The 26,646-nt window shown below is 38.7% G+C and overlaps 1 long non-coding RNA gene across 2 annotated transcripts; it reads left to right on the top strand.

The window, feature by feature from the left end:
• The first annotated feature begins 7,099 nt into the window (after positions 1-7,099).
• On the top strand, positions 7,100-25,707 carry LOC118585998. 2 transcript variants are annotated; one of them, XR_004945267.1, is made up of 3 exons: positions 7,100-7,213; positions 9,939-10,025; positions 25,554-25,707. It is a non-coding gene; the product is annotated as an uncharacterized LOC118585998 (long non-coding RNA). The 2 variants fall into 2 exon arrangements; XR_004945268.1 differs by lacking the exon at positions 25,554-25,707 and adding an exon at positions 20,387-21,880.
• Positions 25,708-26,646: the final 939 nt, after the last annotated feature.

The following is a 26,646-nucleotide window of genomic DNA, read 5'->3' as shown; positions in this document are numbered from 1 at the left end:
GCTGGGATTAAGTGCTACCACTGCCTAACCTCTATGTTTAATATTGTGGTCATCCTGTTCTCTGACCCCAGATCGTTTATTAGCATGCACAATATTTCTCAGAACACAATACCACCACATTTATCTCATGGAAACATCCTATTCTACTGGGCACTTTTACCTGTGGATTATTATGAAGATGATTTCTTCCTAAGCTATACTGAATAAATGATAATAATAATGCTAGCTTAAATAGATTTGAATGATTAAAAATATCAATAAGGAAGTGTCACACTACTACAACACATGAGTTTCTATTGAGTTGCCATATAGACTGTGGCTTAGGTTAATAACTAAGAAAAACAATTGAGTCCCAGTTAGCCTAATTAGCTTAAATTCTTTTAAACTTAATGGTGGGAGATGTGTTCACAGGTTTCAGAGTGTATCACAGCTGAAACAAAGCTTTTAAAAATAACTTAAAGTTAGACTAAGATGTTTTTGTCAAATAGTTTTGAGGTGAAAAACCCAAGAAGATAATCTAAAGTTTTAGAAATGCACATAGTCGAATGTGGAAATCTTTAAGGTCAGGGAACAAGAACAAAGCAGCCCAAATATTACTAGCTGACAAACTTTTCTTACTGGGATTGGTTGATGACCAAAGCTGGTGATTAATTCCTTGTACCCATTTCTGCTCTCAATCTTCTGATTGAAGGGAACTATTGATGAGTGGTTATGCACCACAAAGATTTAAAGTAGAGCTGCCTGATTCTTTTTCATATATAAAAGCTTAGGTTTGTGATTCCTTTAAGATTCCTTATAAGATTACCTTTCAAGATAAGTAATAAAGTAATTGACCCTTTCTTTGTAACTGCAAAATGCAGCCTGCCAGTAAACGACCTGACTAGAAAGAATAGCTTGCTTGCCTACACAGTTAATTTATAACAAATTTCCTGGGTCTAAGTGCACGTGGGTTCTTGAGATAATTTGTTCTTCACCTGTAATACACAAAATGTTTAATCATGTAAAGGATATGGAAAATATGCTGTTTTTTACTTGTATTCATTTACTTGAAAAACAAAATGTAACCATGTTGTAATTTTTATATTGCCTGAAAGATTTTGCTGGGGTATATAATCTGTAAGGGAAAGAGTAGAAAGAAAGTTAGATAGAGTCAAGAATGAGAGAGTTAAAGTCAGTTAGAAGGAAAACCTCAGGAAAGAGAGAATTAGAAGGAAAACATCAAGAATGAGAGATTTAGAAGGAATTAGAAGGGAAACATCAAAAATGAGAGAAGGAAATCACCAGGAAAATGAAGAATAGAGAATGTAAAAGAAGAATAAAGCAAAGGTCTGAAGGAAATCATCAAGACAGTGTGTGAGTGTCTTTTTCCCTAACCCCCTCAGATAAAAAAGTCTAGTACACTCAGACTCTGTAGATTTCCCTTTGAGCCCTGTGTTGCTGGGAGCTGGCCCCCAGGCAGCAATATATTCTACTGGGCATTTTTACCTGTAAATTATTATGAAGATGATCACCTCTTAAGCCCTACTGTTTAATTGAAGTAATGATTTTACACAATAATAATGTTAATTTAAATGGAATTTTGATGATTAATGGTTTTTAATAAATATAGTAAAGGATTATGATAGAGGTTAGAAGGTATGACATTGATGACATTGTGTTGCCCCAGCCCTGGTAAAGCAGGGGATGTAGAAGATAAAAGATAAGAACAAGGAACTGTCACACATCTAGGGCTTACGAGTTCCTCTTGAGGAGCCATATTGATGGTGGTTTAGGTTAATGATTAAGGAAAACACTTGAGTCCCAGAAGCTAGGGTATCTCAAGTTCTTTAATCTTAATGTTGGGAGATGTGTTCACAAGTTTTGATGTGCATCATAGCTAAAACACAGCTTTAAATAATGACTTAAAGTTAGGATTAAATGTTTTTGTTAGTGGCTTTGAGGTAGAAAATCTTGGGGAACAATTTAAAGTTTAGAAAGGCACACTTTTAATAGTTGAGCTAGGGTCTCAATGGCAGCTTGACCATTGTTGGACATTTCTTGCTAGGATGGATTGGTGATCAAAGGTGGTGATTAATTTCTCGTACCTATTTCTGCCCCCCCCCCCCCCCCCGCGCCATTTGCTGATATAAAAACTGTTGATGAGTGAGTATGCACCCTGAGGATTTAAAATAGAACTAACTAGTTGTTTTTAATATTTAAAAGTTTAGATTGGTGATTCTTTTAAGATTTCTTATAAGATTATCTTTTAAGATAAATAATAAAGTATTTGATCTTTTCTTTGTAACCACACAATGCAGCTGCCAGTTAAAGACCTGGCTGAGGAAATGCCTTGCTTGCTCACACAGTTAATCTGTATCAAGTTGCTTGGACATGAATGTGTGTGGGTTGTTGGGAATAATTTGTTTTGCACCTATAATATGTAAAATGTTTAATCATGTAAGGGAAATGAGAAACATGTTGTTTTTCACCTGTCTTCCTTATAATCATTCATTTGAAAAATAGACTACAAACACATTGTAATTTTTATATTGCGTGATAGATTTTCCTGGGATATATAATTGTAAAGAAAAAAATAAAGATAGCTATAAATGACAGAGAACCTAAGTGTGTGTGTGTGTGTGTGTGTGTGTGTGTGTGTGTGTGTGTGCGCGCGCCTTTTTTTTTTTTTTTTTTAGAGTCCCAGAGAATTAAGTTTTACTCCCTCAGATAGGAAAGTCAAATTGTGTAATTAGTCTGCTTACTCCATGGCTCCCCATCAATTCCTGACCTGCTGAAGGGTGACCCTTAAAGCAGCATATTATAATTCAGAAGATCTTGGGTGGCCTCAGGATTTGCTTTGCGATAAAGACCTAAATACTGCTGATGCTACTGGCTGATTTTCAATGCTGAGAACCACTGGCTTGAACCTCTGACTTACACTGTTCCTCTGAGTGACTGTGGGGAGAACTTCTTGCTAATCAAGATCACCAAACTCAATCCATTTAGGAGCAAGTTTTAACTCCAATATATGAATTGCTCAGTTGTTATAGGTTGCTTTTTACTGTTGTTGTTTGCTTCTCAGAGTTAATTACTGGAAAAGAATATTTGATATATTTTGAAACATATACAACAAATGTATTCATTAGTCACTAATATGGGCTATTATGGATACAAAATCTAGAGACATTGGGTTTTTTTTCAAACTTAAATGAAAAATAATCAATTTCCAACTTTCCATTTTTTTTGCTATAGTTTTTTTTTTTAACTCTCCAGGAATTTCACAAGATATCGAGGAGCTCATTTGCCAATTACACATTGTCCCATCCAGTTTTCTTGATCATTGTCTTCTTTCAATACAAATGGAGCAATGGTGCACAGTTATTTTCACCGTCTTTGTGTCTGTTAACACAGTGGTTGGCACAAGGTTGAAAACAATAAGGTAAAATGAACAGTAGCAAAAAGAAATTGGAAAACATGACAAATGGATGCATTTTTTAAAATAATTTTCCCTTTGATTACGACGTTAGGGTTCCTTCTGTCTCATACATGCATCCAGCAAACGTTTGTTTTTATCTTTGTCCAGGCACTGGTCCAATGGTGGTTAATAAAACAGTACAGAGAGCCAAGTTCTCTACTCTCAGAATTTACATTCCAACAGGGGCAAATACACAGAAACAAGCAAGTGTGTTTTTAATGCAACCAAGTGCAATGAAAACAAACAACAGTGAATGGTAGATTCACTCTGAAAATTTAAGGATGATGTACTATTATCCTGTTACTTATTTATAGGAACTACCTATGAGGTAATGTAACTGCATGTGACAAATCACAAAACAGTCTGCAACAATTAGAGGTTTCTGAATACCCACTGGTCAAATTGCATTCAAAATCAAAACACAATGAAATGGAGGAGTTCCTGGCAGTGTTGGACCATGCTGCATCCTGTGACTTCACTGAAGTCTTAGTTCTGAATACAGCATTTGTGCTTTGCATTACACAACTCATCATGCAGCTTCAGCAAAGTTCTTGAGACATGTTGGCTCAGATTTCAGGCTGCTGTGCATCACAAATTGTAATGTTTTCACTGTGCACAAAGACACCTACTTTTATAGAATCAAGTTTCATTCTGAAAAACAAAAAACTTTTTAATATGTTCCTACTATCATTCCTCCGTATGTATCAGATTAAATATACTTTTGGATTGGACTGTATCTGAATGTTTGATTTTATAAATTGAATCTTGAATTGCTGGCCTCATTTTGAATTGAGATTAGGACAGAATTCTAACTATTTCTGCCATTTTGTACTATGTATTTTTGCAAAGTGGCATTTTCAGTACCAATGACTGATAAATGGAAACACAATAAACTTTGAAAAACACTGAAGATGCTATCTGCCTGACGTAGTAAATACTGAGCTAAGATTTAATTTTTTTCTGAAAAAGCAAGCAAGCACACCATCTCATTAGTGTATAAGTTTGCTTTTATATAATGGTGAAATTATGCATGTAACAAAGAGTTGTTTTAAGATAAACTTTTATGTTTTATTACAAGTAAGCATTTGATTTGTATATCTATTTTATGAACCTGTGTACCTGAAAACATATAAAAATTCCTGGGAAAAATGGGGTCATGATCGGAAATGTTTGAGAAACTGTGATCTATGATACTTGGCAAAAGCACTGGGCAAATATCTTGTGCATAGGAAGGACGGATGGACATGAACTGGTATATAGTTACAGAGGACATAGTACTAATATCACATGACATCAAGATCAAAAGAGAACTTTTTGAAAAAAATCCACATAGGGAAATATCTTCAAAAAGTAAATCATAAAGCCGGGTGGTAGTGGCGCATGCCTTTAATCCCAGCACTCCGGAGGCAGAGCCAGGCAGATGTCTGTGAGTTCAAGGCCAGCCTGGGCTACCAAGTGAGTTCCAGGAAAGGTGCAAAGCTACACAGAGAAACCCTGTCTTGAAAAAAAAAAAAAAGTAAATCATAGCTAATAATCCAGTATTTTTAGCAATAACTTATTCATTTACTGCCATCCATCTTTCCAAGATTAATATAGCACTGGTAGTTTCAGAACACAATACATAAATATTTGCTCAGAGAGCTCACCTATGCTCACCTAGTCAGAGAGGATGCTGGTTTGGCTTGGGGTATTTCCATGTGAGAACTATTGAAGCCCTCCAATGTCCCCAGCTCCACACTGACGGTGTTCAGTAGGTAAGGAGAAGACCCCATCCTGTCCTCTGCCAGATGTTGCCCAAGAATATTTTGAGACTAACAAGTTTCATTAAAAGGGCAGAATGCTAGAGATGAGTAATAAAGAGAAAGAGGGGACCAGAGTGATAAGAAGAGACAATGATTAGAACAATCTATCATGGTGAAATGGATGGCTGATGTGAGATGAAGAAATAATTGTGCATGGAGATTTTATTCCAGTAATAGACAGCTTATTGCATATCCCTAGCAAATATGTGTGCATTCACACATGTGTGTACACACACACACACACACACACACACACACACACACACACAATCCTATTTGCTTCAACATGGACTTCTGGGACTTCTGTACAGGTTTCCATGTGAAACAGCTCCCTCATTCTTTAGCCAGAGAGCTTGACTCTAAAATGCAAAACTCGTGACTGGGTGTGGGAGGGAAAACACTAAAATTAGAGAGACTAACAAGCTCTAATATTGGGGATTTATTTTGAAAATGTCATTTCTAATGAGAGCTAGCAAGGAAATTCTTTAAAAAATGAATTTGCTTGTTTTCATGTGTTAAGGTTTCTTCTATCCTAAACAGGAGAAATTTCTTGCTTCTCTGTGTTATTTTTAAAAACCCACAGCCAGTTTCAGAAAAAAGAAACCATCTCCTTAATCATGTAGAAAAAAATTATAGTGAGTCTAAATAGGGAGAAGATTGACCAGGACAGTGGTAGGGCAAACTTTTTAAAAACAGAGATGATATCTTTGATTATTTTTTCTGTAACTTGCAAGCAAATAGTTAAATACAAAATTAGATATTGCATGCTGACTTTAAAAGGGGTATCATGTCACCATAGTAACTGGGTTTGCTTAAACATAGCTTGAAATGTATGTGGAATCCAATTTAGCTACAGAAGAGAAACCCACACAATAGTCCTGAAAGACTAGCTTGTGAAATTTCTTCCAAGTGAGGTGTTTGAGTTTATGTTTGAGGCACTCTCTTCAGGATTTACCTTTGTAGGTGTTTGTCTCCAGATCTGAGTTGTTATAACCAGGGAAACAACATCATAGGTTAAATTTGAAATGATCACATGGAAAGAATTGTTTGTTGATGCATCTGGCTTGATTATGTAGTATGTGGACATTGATTGAATGATCTGCCTTTTGGGTCTTACCTTTCAAAAGCTGTATTATTTGTTTCAGTTTTGGAGTGTCTGGGATCAGCTTTGCTTGAAAACCTCGTCTCCAGATAGCATTTCCACCCCCACCATTTCCTCCTAATAATAATATTGGTAAGAAAACAGCTTCATGAAAATTTAAAGAGAAAATCTTTGAAAATGAGGGATATTGCCACAATCTAGTATTCAACCAACAAGTATCCCTAGCATTCTTCTAATAATTTTTTGTTGAAGAGTTACTTCACCAAAAAGCAAAATAGTTCATGCTGAGAACTTCATTACATGATGCTGGGGAAACATGTGGTTCTTTTTTTGAGCTTTTCAGAAGTTTTTTTCTTCCTGGCTTTTATTTTCTGAGGAGATGATTGAATATGATATACTTTGGGGAAATTTATATCATTTACTCTTTTATAATTGTTAAGACCTTTTTGGGGGTTTGGTCACTAAATGACACAATGCCATAATAGCAGTAAATACTTAACAGGAAAAAAAAAAACAGGCATCAAATCTTGGTGTTTTTCCCTGCTGAACATCCCTGAGCTGTCCTTCTGCTTTGGGTTACAGGGCGCAATGTTTGTTCAGTGTCTCTACCCAAACCTTACCATCAGAAGGGAAATTGCTACCATGCAACAATCCCCAATTATCTGCTAGGTATTCAATGGAAAATTTAGTACATCATGTTTTAATTCACACAAAACCTTGATAATTAGGTGTCATCTCTGCTGTTCAGAGTGGTTGCTCTCCTTCCCTTACACCGCTTAAATTGGAAAGCTGAGATGCAAAGCATATTCCAGGGCCAGCCGAGTTATAATGGTGTTCTATGACGGCTGTCAGCAGGTAAGATGGGATCACCACACTGAAGTGGGGATGCTTTTTCACTAAACTCTCACCCCTCTGTTAGATGATCGTTATTGAGAGCAACTAGAAGGACCCCTGGGAGGCAGTAGCAGTATGAACCAAACACCAGAACTTCAGGTCATGGTCATAGGTTTGCTCTGAGCTGGGATGTCCACCTCTTCCAGAAATGAACAACGTAGAAACATTTTTCTCCTTCTCCAGACCATAATACTACATTCTACAGAAATGTATCTTGAAAATTGTTTGAAGAGGTGGATGTCCTGGCCTCTGCATACAGTGAGAAGAGGATAGGGAGGGCCTCAGCAGACTAATCTCAAGCATTTCAAGGGCAATACCTAAGGAAATGGAAGTCATGGCCAAGATGCTGACCCTGCTCTGAGTTTCAGCATTCATGGAAGGGGAAAAGTATAGCCTCCCAATCGAAGAATGTCAGAAACTCCATGCTAAGAGAAAGGGAAAGATGAAAACCTGAAGCCTGTGCCATGTGGAAGGGTGGGAATAGCATTCAGTGACATTGATACATATAGAATATAGGGAATAGAATAGAGGGATATTCATATAGAAGAGAGGGAAACTTACATGTCCTTAATGAACTACATATCACTGGAGATGACCTTCAAGAACAACTGGAGCATTGCTGGCCACACTGTCTTATAATGCCACAAATCAACTAAAGGAGTGCTTGGGGACCCACTTGGGGGAGGATTGATGTTTGTATGCCCAATTTCCAGGGAGGATTGAGGTTGTGTATGCCTAATTTCCAGCCAAGTGCTTCTGTGTTTATCAGTTTTATCTTATATAGTTTCTGTGTAGATTTTACTTTGTAGAAAATGACCTGTAGCTTTAAAATGTTGAGAAACTGTTATTTTATAGATGAAAAAAAAAGAATCCTTACTTAGCATACTGTGTCTCTCTTCAGTAATGAGTAAACAGAATGTATCCCTTTTTGATGGTACAAATAGTCATTGGGCCCATGCAGTTTTCAAAGTCAAACCTATTTTTAGATGCCTGCAAAGAGGACTGAGAGCTGAGGAAATACAAGCTACACTGAGCTATGGGTCTAGATTTCAATTCTTTCAAAGTTTTGCCATTCTGTATTTTGAGAACTAGCCATCACAGAAGCCTGCCTTTATTTTCCCCTTAGACTGAAAACTGCCAATTGGTCTGCTTTCCTAGAAACATCTTTGACTGTCTGAGCTGGCTGGTGCTCTATCTGAGGGGACAAGGCTAAGGAACAAATTCATATTTCAAGGGTTGAAAGTGTTTATATGACTAGTTCAAACCAAGAAGCTTTCAGGCACGCAAGTAATGATACTAGAGTACAAACCAATCTTTCCAAATTATTGTGTAAATTTGCCCAAGAAAAGTTCCTGTTAATTTGAGGTAGCAGACATGACACTGGCTTTGGAGTCAGATATCCACAACTATAAACCCAGAGACACCCAACCCCAGCTGTGCACTCTCAACCAAACTGTTTAGTCTTTTGGTCCTCATGATTTACACGAGCCTATGAGGTGTGGGGAATAATGAGGGAGAGGATGCATGTGGTGAGCCCCTCCCAAAGCCAGGTGTCACTGTTAACTCTGCATTGATTTTTTTTTATTTGTGACCAAAGCCATTTTTCTCAAAGAACCCCCAGAATTCTGGGGTCAGTTGGTCCATAGGAACCAGAATCTATGACACTATCAGATGCTTAGAAATATGGCTGGGCAAGAGACACATCTATGGAAAAAGAGTGGGAAAGCAAATGATTTGGGAAAGTATACTTAGAATGATTATGGTCCTAAAAACATGAGATTTGAAACTGTATGCACTTTGACATTTTCCTAGGGAAAATAAAACAGACAAAAATATGGAACTATAATAACTGGTACAGGTTTTTCTACTGAGGTCATTATATTTTTGAAAATAATATCCTTTACTATCAATCTGATCATTCATCTCTAATGGATGAAAATTCCAGTTTTAAAGCTTTAATCCAATGATGGTCACAGTGTCAGGGCTGGCAGCACAACCACATGTGTCACCCCATCTCTGGGTTCTCCCAGCACAGGTTGGTTATGCCATTGTTTTAGCTGATGCTGAACCTTGTGGCCAAGTTGTGAGCCCTTTTGAGTATACAGGCATTTTTCTTTTGTAAGCAAATAGCACAGAATGAGGACATAAAACCACTCTATTTAAATAGACACATCAGTTTAATATCTTTAGGGAAATAGGGTTTTAATGAATTTATGTATTCCGTGCATAATTAAGTTCAAACATTGTCCAGAAGGGAGATGTGTTGTTGACCATCAACTCAGGAGAGTGTGATAGACAAAAGCATCCTGCAGTCTCCTTTATAGACCTGCCCTCACCTTTAGAGAGGAGCAGTGAACTAGCCAGTCAGACCACACTGGGATTTGTAGTCTGCTGCAAACATTAACCCAATAATGGTCATCCATTTATGCATCTTACAGAAAAGTTGCATCCATTAAGCAACGCAGGGAGGTGTGACTGATATGATCCCATGTCCTCAGGATGTGTCATCCACTAGAGATTTTTACTTTTATTATTATTATTTTTTTAATTTATACATGGTATTTTCCCTTACCTTGGCTCTTGAGTTAACTGTGGACTCCCTCTTCCCTTTGTGGACAGATTCTCTGCTGTTGTCTGTTCCTTCTCTTGACTTTTGGATTTTAATCTGTTTATATTTGCTTCCAAGGTTATTTTAGCCTTCACGGTCCTACTTCTAAAGAATTTATGTCACTTTCAGTGACTTGGCCATTGTCTGTGGATTTTCTCCACTACAGTAAGTATCAGAAAAATAGGAAATTAAAATTATTTAGCCTGCTGTTTTCTGCAACTTGAGTTGTCATCTGTAACAAGAAAATGTTCAGATAAGCAACTAATTGGGCTTAGTTTGTGTCTCAATATTGCATGAGTTATATATTAAATATTGTTTCTCTGAAATGCAAATTTAACTGGATATTCTTTATTTTTACCAGGCAACCCTATATAAATTGCAAATAAAATTGTCATTTCATCCTCATGCCAATATGTAAAGTAATTATTATTAATAATACCATTTGTTGCAGAGGAAAGTGAATTTCAGCGAGGTCTGGAATCTGGTAGTGTCACTCTACCAGATCCCGAGGGTTCCGAGGGAACTATGACTTCAGTCTTATATTCTTAAATCTCTGTGGCCTCCTTCATCCACCTTCTATGCTATACACATCACAATACTGCTGTATGGAGCTCATCATGGTGTCAAAGTGGGAAATACTGCACAGTATGTAAGTTAATATATTTTCAGCTGAAAATGATGAAAAGTTGGCATGTCAAACCAAAAGTAACCTGCCTGCCTATTAAGCATCTACCTAATGTCTGTCCATCTACCCATTTGTCATCTGTAATTTACCACCTCATCTGTCTATAATCTATCATGTCATACATCTATGTAACAGGAATCTTAACAGGTCTTATTAATAAAATCAAACCTGAGGCCAGTTATTGGGGTGAATGCTAGAAGATCAGAGAAGCAGAACAAGCCACAGTTTCCTCACCTCGCCAGTTCCTCAGCTGGTCTTGTTTTCTCAGACTACAAGCTTCTGTGTCCTCATCCCAATGGCTCTCAGCTGACCGGCTGCTCAAAAGCCTGAATGCTTGACCAGCCAAATGCTTAACCAGCCAAAATGCTTCTAGTTTCTGGTCTTCATGACATATATATATCTTTTTACCTTCTGCCATCACTCCCTGTGATTAAAGCCTGGATTTTTGGGATTAAAGGTGTATGTCACCATACCTGGCTGTTTCTAATGTGGCCTTGAACTTAGAGATCCAGAGGTATTTCTGTCTCTGAAATGCTAGGATTAAAGGTGTGTGCTACCACTGCCTATCCTCATGTTTAATATTGTGGCTGTCCTGTTCTCTGACCCCAAATAAGTTTATTTTGGGGAACACACAATATTTCAGGGAATGTAATACCACCAAACATCTATCCATCCATCATCTGTAATCTGTTTTAGTTGTTTATCTATAATGTGTTTTCTATCCCGTCATTATCAATCTATCATCTTTCTATAAACATCTATCATCTATAATCTATAGACCTAGAAACTACCTATCATCTGTTATCTTTTTTATCAATTACAGTCTATAATCTATCATACATCTATAATCTATCTACAATCTATCTATCATCTTTCCTATAGATTTCACAACTAAGTGAGGTAGACTTTTATTGCCAGGGAAACTAGAATACCTTAGAAAACTGTGATAAGGCTCTGATGTTTAAAAACTCTGCATTTACCAAGGACCTTTTCTCCCTGACCCCTTTAACCAATGTGCCCAGTTAACTAAGGCACAAAATTCATGTGCTTCATATGGTGCCTAACTGGCTGGACAACGTCTTTGACCATAAGTACTTGCATCTTATTTGTGCTAAACCAGGCTGCTGTTTCCTTTTGTCACAAGGATAGGATAGCTGTTGGTAACAGACCTTTTACTCCATCATTTTTCATAAATACTAGCCATATGAGTCTGGTAGCTGTCCTAGCCAGTTATTGACTGAGGTTATTTTGCACATGGAAAGGGTGGTGCTAGGAATCAAACATAAAAACTTGTGTATGATAACACTGAGCTACACTCCCAGCTCTAGCTGGGGCCTGTGAGAATGAACCAATGGAAACTATACTCCATGCTGAAGAAAATATTAAAATAACCTATTTTCTACCTTTAAGTCATGATGTTATGGAGAATTATTGGTATACCCTGCTGTGTATTCTGTGACATTCTTCCAAATATGCACATACATGTGCTGGCCACCTTGACAATGTAACACTCTCTAACAAGAATCTCAGAAAAATAGAGTAGAGAAGTGCTGTGGGATGTTCTGTATGTTAAATGTGTTGCTCTGATTGGTTAATAAATAAAACACTGATTGGCCAGTAGCTAGGCAGGAAGTATAGGCAGGACAAGGAGGAGAAGAATTGTGGGAAGTAGAAGGCTGAGAGAGAGAGACACTGCCGGCCGCCACCATGACAAGCAACATGTAAAGATACTGGCAAGCTACAAGCCATGTGGCAACTTATAGATTAATAGAAATGGTTTGATTTAAGATATAAAAATAGTTAGCAAGAAGCCTGCCATGGCCATACAGTTTATAAGTAATATAAGTCTCTGTGTGTTTACTTGGTTGGGTCTGAGTAGCTGAGAGACTGGCAGGTGAGAGAGATTTGTCCTGACCATGGACTAGGCAGGACCAGAAAAACTCCAACTACAGAGAAGTCCTTTACCTTCAGCTCTGCTGTATTCATTTGCTTTTTATGATATCACATTGTTTTATTGAATGCTGCAAACCAATGTGCCATGATTTGTGTTATTGAAAACATATCCACCTATTAACTACAGAGTAAAGGACACCATAGTATCTTGAGTGCTTTAGAAATATAATATGAACACCCGGACATGAACTTTCAACTTTTAGATTTTTTTTTTTTTTTTTTGAGACAGTCTCACTATATTCCTGGTTTGTCTGTAACTCACAATGTAGACCAGGATGGCTTTGAACTCACAGAGATGAACCTGCCTCACCCTCCTAAGTGCTGGGATTAGAGGTATGCACTACCACATCTTGTTAACTTTAAGATATTTTTAGAAAAAAAAATCTTCCTTTGTAGCTGAAAGTTGTCCTGTGTCCTGCCCAGTCTGCAACCCATCAGACCCAAATAAACACACAGAGGCTTATATTATTTTTAAACTATATGGCCTAATGGCTCAGGCTTCTCACTAGTTAGCTCTTACATCTTAAATCAACCCATTTCTAGAAATCCATACTTTGCCACATGGCTTGTGGCTTACCGGTACTTTACATCTTGCTTCTTCTGGTGGCAGCTAGCAGTGTCTCCTGACTCAGCCTTCCTCTTCCCAGAATTCTCCTTGTCTGCTAATCCTGCCTATACTTCCTGCCTGGCTACTGGCCAATTAGCATTTTATTTTTCAACCAATCAGAACAACACACATTGACAGCATACAGAATGACATTCCATAGCATTCCTTCCATAAGGTTCCCTTATTTGTCAAATGTAAACCAGACATTTCAATAAAGAAAACACGACTTAACTCTTCTTTCCAATAAAGAGCTTCATGTTCTCAAATGACACACTCTGTCCCAAATATATTAGAACAGATATTATACAGACTAATTTCTAGTCATTTGTTGCAGCACTGCTTTAAGGATTCTTCTCAGTTTGCATTCCATCCCTGGAAATGGCCACAGTTGATAGTCATGTTTCCCCTGATTACTTGCTTAGAGAGAAGTGTATGCGTGTCCTAATCTTGATATGACTGCATTAGGAGCATAAAGAACTCAGCAGTCCAGGCAGGAAATCAACTCCACATTGCTTGGGCAAGAGAGTAGTGTTTGTAGCTAACAAAGTCTACTGCACCTCTACCTCAGGTGAGGAGGCTGGGGCACTTGCCAAGCTGCTCTTCTGACTTTCACTGCAACCTGACCTTTGGTTCTATGGACCTGTGCCGTGGTTTAAACATATGTGCTCAACTAACACTCCAAAACTCCTAAGTTGGAACCCAAAGCCCAAAGATGATAGGAATGGGAAGTGAGATCTTGGCAAGGCGAATAGGCTGGATGTGGAGCTGGCATGAATGAGTTTAGAGTCCAGCAGAGACCTTTCCTTCTTCTGCCATGTGAAGATATGGGATGAAGGTACCATTTATGAACTGGAATGTGGGTTCTTACCACCTGCTGATCCATTGATCTTGGATATCACAACCTGAAGAAGAGTGAAAAACAAATTTCTGTAGTGTAGAAAGTAGTAAATTTATGGAATTTTTTATTATAGTATCCTGGACAGCTTAAGACAACTGGCCGCATACATGATTGTGTGTATGCTTGCTCAGAGTTCTACCAATAAGTGCAGTAAATACATTTGCATATACTCAGATTAGAGACATGATATCCAAGAACATGGAGACAATGCCCTTTTCCTCACCACACCGTTTTATCAAGAATACCCATGTCACTTGAAGTACTTCCACAAAGTTACAAAGGATTAGTGGAATATTCTTTATTTTACTTGTATCTCCACTTCTGCCTAGAACTCAGACATATTTTCCAGGGACTGTGCCAAAGATTGGATCAACATGTAGCATGCCAACCTCATAACACCACTGTTGCTCACTGTTAAAATTTCTCCTTGTTATGCAAGGATCCAAAGCTATATATGGATGTTTCATCACTATAGATGAATTTTCCCAAGAAGATCAAACTGGGTTGTTGGTTAGTTATCTGGAATTGCTTAGGCATTCAATAAACAGAAGTAAGATTACATTAGTCTAGAAATATCTAAGCAATTATTTTAATGCTTGTAAGACTCCTAGAAAGGGACCTGGGTTGTTTCCAACTCATATCACTCTGTAGATAAGACAGTGCTGGCACTTCTGTGGTGATGTGTATGATGAATAGAGTATTTGTCTATTTGCAAATGACTTTTGTTTCTAGAAGCCATGAAGCATCGCCTAAAGCTGATGCAGCCTTTGTAACTGGATTGAAGCTGCTTTACACAGTGACAGTAGAAAAAGGCGTGAGTGCAGAATGATTTTCATCTTGATACCGTGCATCGAGCCTTCAGCTCAACCCATCATCATCACTCCAAAGAAAAACAGTATCTTAGCTGGGTGTGGTGGCAAGGACCTTTAATTCTAGCCCTCAATCATGAGGCAGAAGCAGTCAGATCTCTGAGTTCAAGGGCAACCTGTTCTATAGAGTGAGTTCCAAGACATACAGAGGTATATAGAAAAACCCTGTCTAGCAAAACAAAACAAACCAAACAAAAAGAATAATCGCCTCAGTTAAGTCACAGGTTTGACATATCCTCTGGGAATATAAATATCCTTTAAGTAGAACCCTTGGTGTGATATAAAAAATAAAAAAATAAAAAAAGAATACAGCTTTCAAGCAAAATTGCTTCTCTCATTTGGAAATCACAGGGGATACAGGTTAGGTCTATAGATTTGAAAATCTCTGCTATTTCTATATTTTTCCATCCCTTGTGTTTATCATAGAGACCTTCAAAGCCACAAAAGGTGACAGAATTAAAAATAATCTTTGGCAGATGCCAGTTTACCAAGAGTTTCTGTAGTGTAATGAGAAATAGGTAGCACATGAGACCTATTAATCCAAGGCCCTACACAATATACTGCTCAGAATTTCTGACCTCACTGTCTTCATCCATGAAGTACTCAAGTAGAGTTTTCCATGACCTTGGAGGGATTGTATAATTAAGCAAGTGTACATTTAACAATTGGCAATACAAATATATATATATATATATATATATATATATATATATATATATACTCATACACATAAAAAATCTAAATTTAAAAAATACAACTTCTAAACAATGTTTGTATCTCAGTTACTTTTTGATTGCTGTGATAATACACCATGATTATGGCAACTTAGAGGAGAGAGAGTTTATTGGGACTTACAGTTTCAGAGGATGAGTTCATGACCATTGTGGTGGGGAGCATGACAGGAAAGTCCGGTGCTGGAGAAGTAGACAAGAGATTACATATTGATCCACAAACATGAGTCAGAGAAAGAGCTAACAGGGAATGGTGTGGGGTTTGAATCCCCAATCACTGCCCCAATGACACAATTCCAAGATCCCATCACCTAACCTTTCCCAAACACTTCCACCAGGTGGGGACCAAGCATTCAAACATATGCGCATATGGGGCCATTCTCATTCAGACCTTCACAGTTACAAATTTCAGATAAGAAAAGTGACAATTTTTGAATAGGGGAAACTGCTTTCAATGTTCTTATCACTAGGCTGACACCATAGCAAGAAGCATTGTCTTATTCTGCTATATAAATACAGAATGAAACTAAAGGAACTCCAAAGAACTAGATTACCTTTGGTTTCTTAGGTCTAGAATATTGCCACGACAAACTGAGGCTCATTTTATTTAAAATTTAGAGAAAAAGGAACTATATGGCAAAGCAAAGTGTTCAATTTAAGAACAATAGAAGAGTTTTATCTCCAGTTTTAAGGTATACTAAAAGAAAACACAGACAAAGGGCATAATTCCACAAAGTCACAGTCTGACACACACAGACTCTCAAGTGGCATTCTTATTAATTTATATTGTACACGGTTTAATGCTTAGTAATCTATATTGTACACTGTTTAATGCTGTAGATCTCACCTATGCTGATTAGTAAAAGGAGGAGGGAGAGGAGGAGGGAGTGGGAGGGAAATAGGAAGGAATGGAGGAAGGGAAGGAGGGAAGAAGGAAGGGAGAAATGAAAGAATGAAGGCAGGAAGGAAGTGATGGAGGAATAAGGAGGGAGGTGGAGAGGAAGAAGGAAGGAAGGAAAGAAGGAAGGAGGGATGGAGAAAGGGAAGGAGGAGGGAAAGAAGGAAAAGATGGAGGGAGGGAAGAAGGAAGGGAGGAAGAGATGGAGGAATAAGGGGCAATGAATAAGGTGAAGAGGAGGAAGGAAGGAGGGAAGGGAGGGAGGGAGGAAGGGAGGGAGGAAGGAAGGAAGGAAGGAAGGAAGGAAGGAAGGAAGGAAGGGGGAGGGATGGAAGAGGCAGGCAGGCAAGACAAGAGATGGAGAAATAAGGGACGACGACGACAGAGGTTGAGAGGAAGAAAGAAGGAAGGGGGAAGGAGGAAGGGAGGAAGAGAGGGAGGGATAATGAACTACATTATCCCAGAACATATAATGAGCATCATTATCCCAGAACCCTCCCTTTTAGTAGTGTTATTTTCTTTCAAAATAAGACACAAACCATTTACCAGTAACATTTATTCAATGTCTCACAGCGTCCATTTGGAAGAGATCAGGCAGAAGATGAAGGGAGGCACCTGGATGGTGAACTTTCCTGCTTCTTTTTTGAAGGAATAACAAACCATTCATAAGAAGCAATTTGCATTTTGTTTTAGGAGGTTGATTGGGAATCTGTGTAAGGGAGGTTGAAGGAAGAAAAACTTGAGATAGTTATTAGGTTCTTTCATTTTTTATGATATTTGTGCTTTAATTTTACACATCAGCCATGGGTTCCCCTGTCCTCCCCCTTCCCGCCCCTGCCCCCACCTTCCTCCAGCCCCTCCCCTCCATTCCCATCTCCTCCAGGGCCAAGACTCCCCTGGGGATTCAGCTCAACCTGGTAGATTCAGTCCAGGCAGGTCCAGTCCCCTCCTTCCAGGTTGAGCAAAGTGTCCCTGTGTAAGCCCAAGGTTCCAAACAGCCAGCTCATGCACTAAGGACAGGTCTGGGTCCCATTGCCTGGGTGCCTCCCAAACAGTTCAAGCTATTTAATTATCTCACTTATCCAGAGGGCCTGATCCAGTTGTGGGCTCCACAGCTTTTGGTTCATAATACATGTGTTTCCGTTAGTTTGGCTATTTGTCCCTGTGCTTTTCTAAAAAAGACACAAGGATCGTCCAATGACAGAGAAATGGATGAAATCAACATGAACAACCTGGACGACAGTGGGAGTAATGAAGGCCAAGGTTCGAGGGAAAGAGAGCTTAGGGGAGCAGGAGATTCCAGCTGGATCAATAACAGAAAGGGAGAACAAGGAATAACAGACCATGATAAATAAAGACCACATGAGAATAGGAAGAAGCAAAGTGCTAGAGAGGTCCCCAGAAATCCACAATGATACATCCACTGTAGACTACTGGCAATGGTCAAGAGAAAGCCTGATCTGACCTAGTCTGGTAATCAGATGGCCAAACACCCCAATGGTCATGCTGGAACTCTCATCCCATAACTGATGGAAGTGGATGCAGAGATCCTCGGCCAGGCCCCAGGTGGAGCTCCAGGAGTCCAATTGGCAAGAAAGAGGAGGGACTGTAAAAGTGTGAATTGTTGAGACCAAGATCGGAAAAGCACAGGTTATTTCAAAGTAAACTGTTCCTGTATCAGAAAGCAAATAAACAACAAAGAGACACTGTTATATGGCCCCATGGTTCACTACTCATCTGTCAAATATTTTGAGTTCTTGACTTTGCTGGCTATAAACTAAACAAAGAAAACAGCATCATGGTGAGCCAAAAACTAGTTTAGATGAAGGCAAAATAATCAAGTGTACAGCAGATCACTGCAAATGATTCCTGAGAAATATTTGGGGTAAGGTTATTTTTTTCTCTTATTCCATCCATTCATCCATCTATCTATCATGGCAGGAGTGGATGAAATCCTGAGTGACTGTGTATTATTTACATGAGCACAGCTCTGTCAAAAACTCCAGACCCGTGGAAATGGCAGATGGGTTCAAATGAATGGGGAAACATGCCCCCTGATCAAAGTACTGATGTTTACAAATGATCGACCTTTAGCTAAAATCAGTGTATGCTCAAACTATCAAATACAGCTTCTTCCACTCAAATAACTGCTACCTGAGATTCCTCCCTACAAAGACCCACTACTGAAACTAGCTAGCCTACCTCCTCCTCCTTCATGCTGAATAGATTAAATGCACTGAGTTTCTGGGCTGCTGATGCTGTATCTCCATTAGAGTGCATCACCTATCATATCCCAGGGTTTTTTTTGTTTGTTTGTTTGTTTTTTTAAACGTATATGTCTCCCTGGTCACCCCAGTCAGGTCATCTCAAAACTATGCAGGTTACAGCAAGTGCATATATGTGTATAAGAGAGAGTGGAGTTTGGGAAGATATCATAGTATATTTATAGAAGTCAGAAAAAAAAAAAGTTGGAAAGCTGATTCTCTGCTTCCACCATTTGGGACCTACGGATTGAACTCAAATCATCAGGCTTAGTGGCAAGCTCCCTTACCTACTGAGCCATCTCACTAGCTCATGGGGAAAATGTTTTCGTAGATGTATAAATTGACAAGGATTTGGGGTAAATTGAGGTGTCCTCAATGAGGAAAAAAGAACTCTTTGCTTTTAACTAGGTAAAAAGGCAGAAGGTGAGCACTAGAGAAGTTGTAAAAGTACTCCAGATAGAACAAATATCATGTGAAAAGGCTCTAAAGCAAAATCAAAATTACTGGTTTTATATTACAGAGGTCAAATACTTGATGAATACAACTTAAAGTGGGAGTGTTTGTGTTATTTATCAAACTCTGTTATTTTGGTCATATTCTCAGAAGTTTTACCCCATGGTATAGGCCAATGAACTTGGACAAATTATGCAAGAGAAGCATGTAGATAAAAATACTGGGGGGCTAGAGAGATGGTTCAGAGGTTAAGAACACTGGCTTCTCTTCCCAAGGTCCTGAGTTCAATTCCAAGCAACCACATGGTGGCTCACAACCATCTATAATGATATCTGGTGCCCTCTCCTGGCATGCAGGCATACACGCAGGCAGAACATTGTATACATATTGTCGGGTGGTGGTGGCGCACACCTGTAATTCCAGCACTTGGGAGGCAGAGGCAGGTGGATCTCTGTGAGTTCTAGGCCAGCTTGGTCTACAGAGCTAGTCCAGGACAGGGTCCAAAGCTACAGAGAAACCCTGTCTCCGGAAAAAAAAAATACTGTTCACCTCACAGTGGATGGGGAGCAAGAAAGGAAAGAAAGAGGCCAGAGACAAGACATCAAGAACCTGCCTCAATGATGTATATCCTCCAGCAAAGTCTTGACGGTTATGTTTCCAAAACTTCATGTAATGGTTAATTTTCATTGTCAACTTTACTAGATTTATATTCACCCCATGTTTATGTATGATACCTTTTCAGAAAGGTTTATCTGAAGAAGGAAATCTCATCCTAAATATGAGTCACACAGTCTCTATGGATTATGGTACAAGAGTTTCAGTATAGAAGGCAGAATGTCTTCATGTCTATGCCTGTGATCAAATACTATGAACAAAAATGACTTTGGGGAGAAAAGGGTTTATTTCATCCTAAAGTTGTAGTCTGTCATGAAAAGAAGTCAGGTCAGGAACACCAGCAAAGCCTGGAGGAAGTCACAAAAGCAGAGACCATAGAGGAACGTTGCTTACTGGCTTGTTCCTTGTGGCTTTCTCAGCCTCCTTCCTCATACAACTGGAGGCCTAGGAGTATCCACCCACATCAATCATTAATCAAGAAAATATTACACAGACTTGCCTACAAGCCTTTTCTTGATGGAGGCATTTTCTGAACTGAGGTTCCTCTTTCCAGATAACTCAAGCTTGTCTCATGTTGACAAAAGAAAAGCACAGCAGGACCAAAGAAAAGAGGATGAAGATGAAATACAGCATGGACGTTGCAATCTTGGGTGCTTTGTGGACAGACAAGTAGAGATGTAGAGTGATCAGTAAACAGGGGATCAGTAAAACAGGAAACCTTGGGTACTGAGCAGACTTCCTAAAGAAGAAAGAGAGCCAAGGATCCTGAGGTCAGCAACATAACATGAAAGAGGAAAATGATTGTGACAATGACATCAATTAGAAAGCAAAGCAAAATGGAAAAGCAAGACATTTATCAAATACTTACTGTGCTTGGGCACCAATCTCCATGCCTCACATGTACCAATGAATCATGACAAGCCCACCAGAGTGCCTTTATGACCCTTGGCTTTCATTAATTTGGCTAAATATCAAATTCTGCTGCCAGTTCTGTATTAATTTTGCTCAGACTTCTGAAAATTCAAATTCACTTTAGAAAATATTCGCACTATTTATATCATTAGAAACTTCTTTTGCCTTTCCACATGTGCTGACCTGTTTGCCCTCTGTATTTCTATCCCTATTTGTCATTTATCTCTTTGCCTGAAGTGATGTGGCCTTTATAGTGTTTTTTCCCTTCAATTTGCAATGTACAAAAGTCATCACCTGTTTGCATTTGCTTACATTCATATCATTTCCTTGTGGTTTTCATCTCTACTTTGCATTTTTCCCACTTCCTTCCTGCTGCCATGTGTGCTATCTCATGCTGTTGGTGGTTTCTTATGCAGCTTTGATCCTTCTCTTTAAGACTCTTACCATCTCTTTGTATGTCCTTTTGAAAGATTTCAACAATATCTGTTCTCCCACGACTTACATTCCTGGTCTAGCCCTTTGCCTTGGAATTTATTGAAAACTCATAACAAATTCATTTCAACATGCACTGGCCTCCCAAACAGAGCACTTTTTAAGTGGAACTCAAATGATTTCTCTCACATACATTTTTGCCCCATATGCTTTCATTCTGTAAGTGGCGCCACCTTTCCAACAGTTGTTCACACACAAATCAGTATTCGTTATCAGTGTCCATTCTCAAGTCCAGACCATGGCATGGAGAGCTTTGACTCCAAAAAGTTACACTAATGTTATCTGCTAGGGACTGTGGATGTTCTGACTTTGAAAATGTGACATCAATTGTTTTGGGATAAATAACAAATTGTTTGGAGAAGGAACACCCATGTAAGCAGTGGGCAAAATGCCTAACCCTGGGTAAACTGAGAACTAAGGTTAGAAATGATAAAGTAAATTAAAACAAGATTATTAATACTCTTGCTTAGAAGGAGAAATACGGCTTGTAGTGTATATAGCTCAAGGACAAAGCACCTCCTTAGCACATAGGAGGCACTGAACTCCATACCCAGTACTACACAGAAAAGATGGGAAATAACACTGTGTATTTTTATTTCATATATATCTACATTTTAGAATATGGCATGTTTAGTTGTAGAGGCAATTTAAAATGTGTAATTATTCTTTCATATCTGTAAGTGTTGGAAGTATAGAAATATTTCATTACATGATTAAAATTTATTGTTTCTTTCTACATTATTAGAGTTGTAATAAGGAACTTCTCAAGAGTTTTATTTGTTTATCATTGACATATTTCAAAGAATTAAGTAATTAAATGTCTAAGTGAAATTTAATATTTAATTAAAACTGACTATTTAAAATCAATCTAGAAAGCAGCTTGTTTCCTTTATTACAGTCATGTCACTATTATACTAATTGACACAACTTTTCTGGCTAGGTTGTCATTGTAGTTCACACAATTAGCAGTGGATTAAAGCCACTGATGACTTTTCTCCCAGAGCAGTGGAAAGCCTCCTTCTCCAGTTCCAACTTGATTTACCTATGTCCTCTAACCAAATTCATCCCTGATATGGTAAACCTGGCCCAGAGTCCATGGCTCTTTTTTGTTAAGTAGACATGATATCAAAATGTTTTTCAAATATCTGTTTATCCACAGACTACTGCTGCTCTCAACCTCATTGAGATAACCTTCCCTTTTCATTTCATGATGGTTAGGGCGAAGACTCATAATTGATCAAAGTGCTAAGAATGAGTTATAGTGGGGTGTTTAGGCTTAATAGAACATTTACAAAACCCCTTTCAAGGTTTGGGAACATCTTGGGAAAAGGTGGGGGAAATAATCTAAGAGCTGGAGGATGAGAAAGAGTACTCTGAAATTCTGCCTCCTAGACATGATGTAGCTGTTGTGCTCATAAATTCACAGAAACTGTGGTTACTTGCCCAAGACCTGCACAAAATAGGGTCCACCATCATCACATCATGGGTCAGGGAGGAATCCATGAGGTCCTACCTCTCCCTTAGAAGCTATTACCAGTTAGTTAATTGCTACTATGGTAGAGGGAGTTATTCTCTTCCGTGGTGTTACCCCTGGTAAGTTCCTTATACTCCAATAAATAATATCCAACCTACGCTCATGCAAGAAATCCTAATTAAAGTCAGTGGAACACACACACACACACACACACACACACACACACACACACACTCACACACACACACATACACTCACACACACACACATACACCATGAAGGTAGGAAGAAGATTTGTTGGGAACAGGAGTTTCAGAGGGGGTGGGAAAGAGATAGACGAGAGAGTAACAAGGGATGAAAATGATCAAAATACATCGTATATATGTAGAGACATATAGACGAAACCATCAAACAGTGAATTAAAAACGAATAAAAGGGATTGTTTCCATTTTCAGATTTTTAAGTAGAAGGATGAGGCTTTAATCAAAGAAACTAGTGTTTCAGTTGTACTAATTGAAAGGGAAGAGGGACACGGAGGCTCCTGTGAGGCAGTGCTGGGAGGTTCCTGACACAAAGTCGGGTTTATTGATTAAATTGGGAGTGGGGGAGTTGACAGTTCTTAGATGGATGTAATACATTGTTCTTATTAACCCCTCACATGCCTCTTATCTCCTGCCACCTCTGCCAACCTTCCCATGTCCCTACATTCGTGTCTTTTTGTTTCCCCCATGACTCACTCACTTCGTCTAACCAGAACTGTCTGTGAGACTGCAAGTATGGGACTAGCTAATGGAATCGGAGAGTTCACCAGCAGGAACACATCTGAGGATAGTGACTCTCCTTCTCTCAGAAACCTTCAGTAAGCTACAGTGTTATATGTTCCATTCCCAGAAGATAGATTTTTACAGTCCTTCCTCTCTTCCTAAATACTCCCTGAGCCTCAGAGAGAGTGGTGTAAATGTCCTGTTTAGGGCTGAGTACTCAACAGTTCCTTTCATGCAGCTTCTTGAGCTTCTGGGAGTCTCTACATTCACTGTTGTTCTCTGCAAAGAAAGACTTCTTGGATTAATGCTTATGGCAGCATTATAGGTATAAACATAAGTGGTTAGAAGGCAGTTTGGCACCAATGTCAATTTAACTGAACCCAGTAGTCAGTTCCCTCTTAGGCCCTATGACTTCCCTAGCTGGGGCAATCATTCATGAAATCATTTAAAAACAAGTATCTCATGAATAGAAAAACATCTATCTTAAATATTGCAATCCATTAGAAATATAAGCACATGACAGGACAATTTAGTGACAATATAAAAAGAATGTGAGGCAAGTCAGTATCAAAGAGCTGATGCATGCCTTTAACCTGAATAGCAACCTTATTCTTTTCTGACCTGCTCTTGATATTGTTAGATGCAAAACAACCCGCAGTCCCTTTCCTTCCTCTTTCTGCGTTTGTGGACTTCCCACTTCAAAGGCAAACAGAAAGGAACCCTATGGCAGTACAATTTGCTCAGGGAAAGGTGTTCATCCATCTGTACACTTCAGTCCTGGACCTGTACTGAGCGTTCCCTTCTGTAAGTATGTCTCAGAGAAGAACTGTTTCCCAGGTTGCCTTCACATTAAGTTTTGGACTCCAGAAACCTTTTTCAAAGGCGACTGTCCACATCAGCAGCCAATTCAGAGGACCACATTGCCACTTTGATCACATGCCAGGAAGTTTCTGTTTTTCAGTTGGTGCAATGTCAAGCTAGATCATGCTACCTGCTCAGGAAAACCTTGCAGAAATCTCCTTTCACTGGCTACCATTTCCATCTGACATGGACCATGTCTCAAGCCAGAGCCTTAAACCTAAAATGAACTGTAGTCAGATATGTATTTTCTGACATCATATATGACTTCCCAGAGCCCTGCCATTACACACAGTCTGCAAGAGTTTTACACATTGCAATCATATGCAGGGTAAAAATATCAACACATTCCCAAGCCAGACCTGACTCCCTTCCTTTAGTAATCTGTGTTTCCATGTGTAAATTCTGTAGATGCATCTGTTTTGAATTACATAAATACATCCAAAAAAGTATCTTATAGCAGAAAAAGTTATGCATTCCATATTCTCACAGCTTGAAAATGGCTAAACTTATTCTCTTAAATAAATTCTCTGGGGATAAAAATCAAAAGAACAACTCCAAAGCAATATTTGAAGAATTTCTGCCAGCATCAGGGAAGAAGGAGCATAGAAATCCTCTTGTATATAACACATCCATTCGCAGACTGCTGCTTACCCTGCAACAGGGGAACATCGAAGAGCATGCCAAATGGTCTGATGACTCCGTTTTATTTTAATACATCCTAAAATGCTTCCAGGTTGATGTTTTCATTTGGGTTTTTTGTATGTTTAATATTCCCACCTCCAGTTCAGAGGAAATATGGGAAACGGGAAGGTATCTGTGCTCTGCAGAGCAAGGTTCTGTGAGGCACTGGCATCACTCACAACTTGGAGGCCTCACACCATCAATACAGCAAAGCCATGGCAGGCAGAGAGAAATGGGTTTCTGTGCAAATACCCTCTCTTAGCCCCTTACACAGGAAAATAGGAGTCAAGGCCAGAAGCCTACTCCCCATCCTCATGCTGCTTACACAGCAGACACAAAGACAATTCCAGTCAAGAACAAGCAGAGGTAAATCTGGAAAAGATGTCTGGAGGACAAGAAGAAATGGTAAGTAAATCTGACATAGAGCCATCATGTGCTCAGGGACCAAAATCCCTGACGATTCAATGTAAAAACCGTATCAAAAACACTAACTTATTTTCACTCCCACTTCATAGTATTTTCTTGTCCTCTGCTAGCTCTGGCACTGGAACTCTCTGAATCCACACCCATAGTTGGAGATGGACTCTGTCCACCCTTCCCTTTGCTGTGGTATACCCCACTCACAGCCACATTGGGACTGGCCTTACATTGGGAATTTCAGGTGGAGCAAATGTTGGAAAGCTACTCAATTTCCTGATTTTGGATTTCTGTAAGTGAGCCTAACTTGGACCATGATAAACATCCTGTCTTTCATTAACCCTTCACCAATCTCTTCCTGAATCACATACTTACTTTTAATTCTGCTTGTTTTGCCATTCTCCTTTGCTTATTTCTACTTTTTCATTTATCATTAATAAGGCAGTTTGATCCAACTCTGACTGGTAAAGAAGAGGAAAAGACAGAGCTCTATTGAAAAGAGCGATCATCATATAAAATTAGATAGTAAAAACAGTCACTTTCAAATATAAGGCTTTTCATATTCCTTAGCATGCTCCCATAAAGCTTTCTATTTATTTTGCCATTTAATTTTTTTCTATACAATATTTTTAATTTATTCAACATTAAATATTTACTTTTAATTTTATAAACTTTATTATAAAAAGTTTGTAAATTAAAAAACTCAAAAATTAACAAGACCCAAAGTCTACACAACATAAGGAACTTATATATAGTTAGAAATGGATTTAGAATGGAAGACAAATTAAATTTTAATCAAAGTACATTAAATTTTATACTTTCAGTACTGAATGTATTTTATCCACCACCAAGATGAAACAAAACAAAAACACTCATGAGAGAATTGAACTAGAAAAACAACATTTATTTAATAAAAGAATAAGTTAATGTTAGCATTCCTTTAAATCTGTTTTAGTGCGACAAATTGTATATATATACTATTTTTATTAAAGGTATCTATTTTCTTTTTTTTATATTTGTGTTTTAATTTTACACATCAGCCATGGGTTCCCCTCTCCCACCCCCGCCCCCACCTTCCCCCCAGCCCCTCCCCTCCATTCCCATCTCCTCCAGGGCCAAGAGTCCCCTGGGGATTCATTTAAACCTGGTGGATTCAGTACAGGCAGGTCCAGTCCCCTCCTTCCAGGCTGAGCAAAGTGTCCCTGTGTAGCT

This window comes from Onychomys torridus, chromosome 6 (genome assembly GCF_903995425.1).
Source record: "Onychomys torridus chromosome 6, mOncTor1.1, whole genome shotgun sequence".
Classification (NCBI taxonomy): Eukaryota; Metazoa; Chordata; class Mammalia; order Rodentia; family Cricetidae; genus Onychomys; species Onychomys torridus.
Note: the sequence above shows the minus strand (reverse complement) of the source record. Positions and strands in the feature narration are given on the sequence as shown.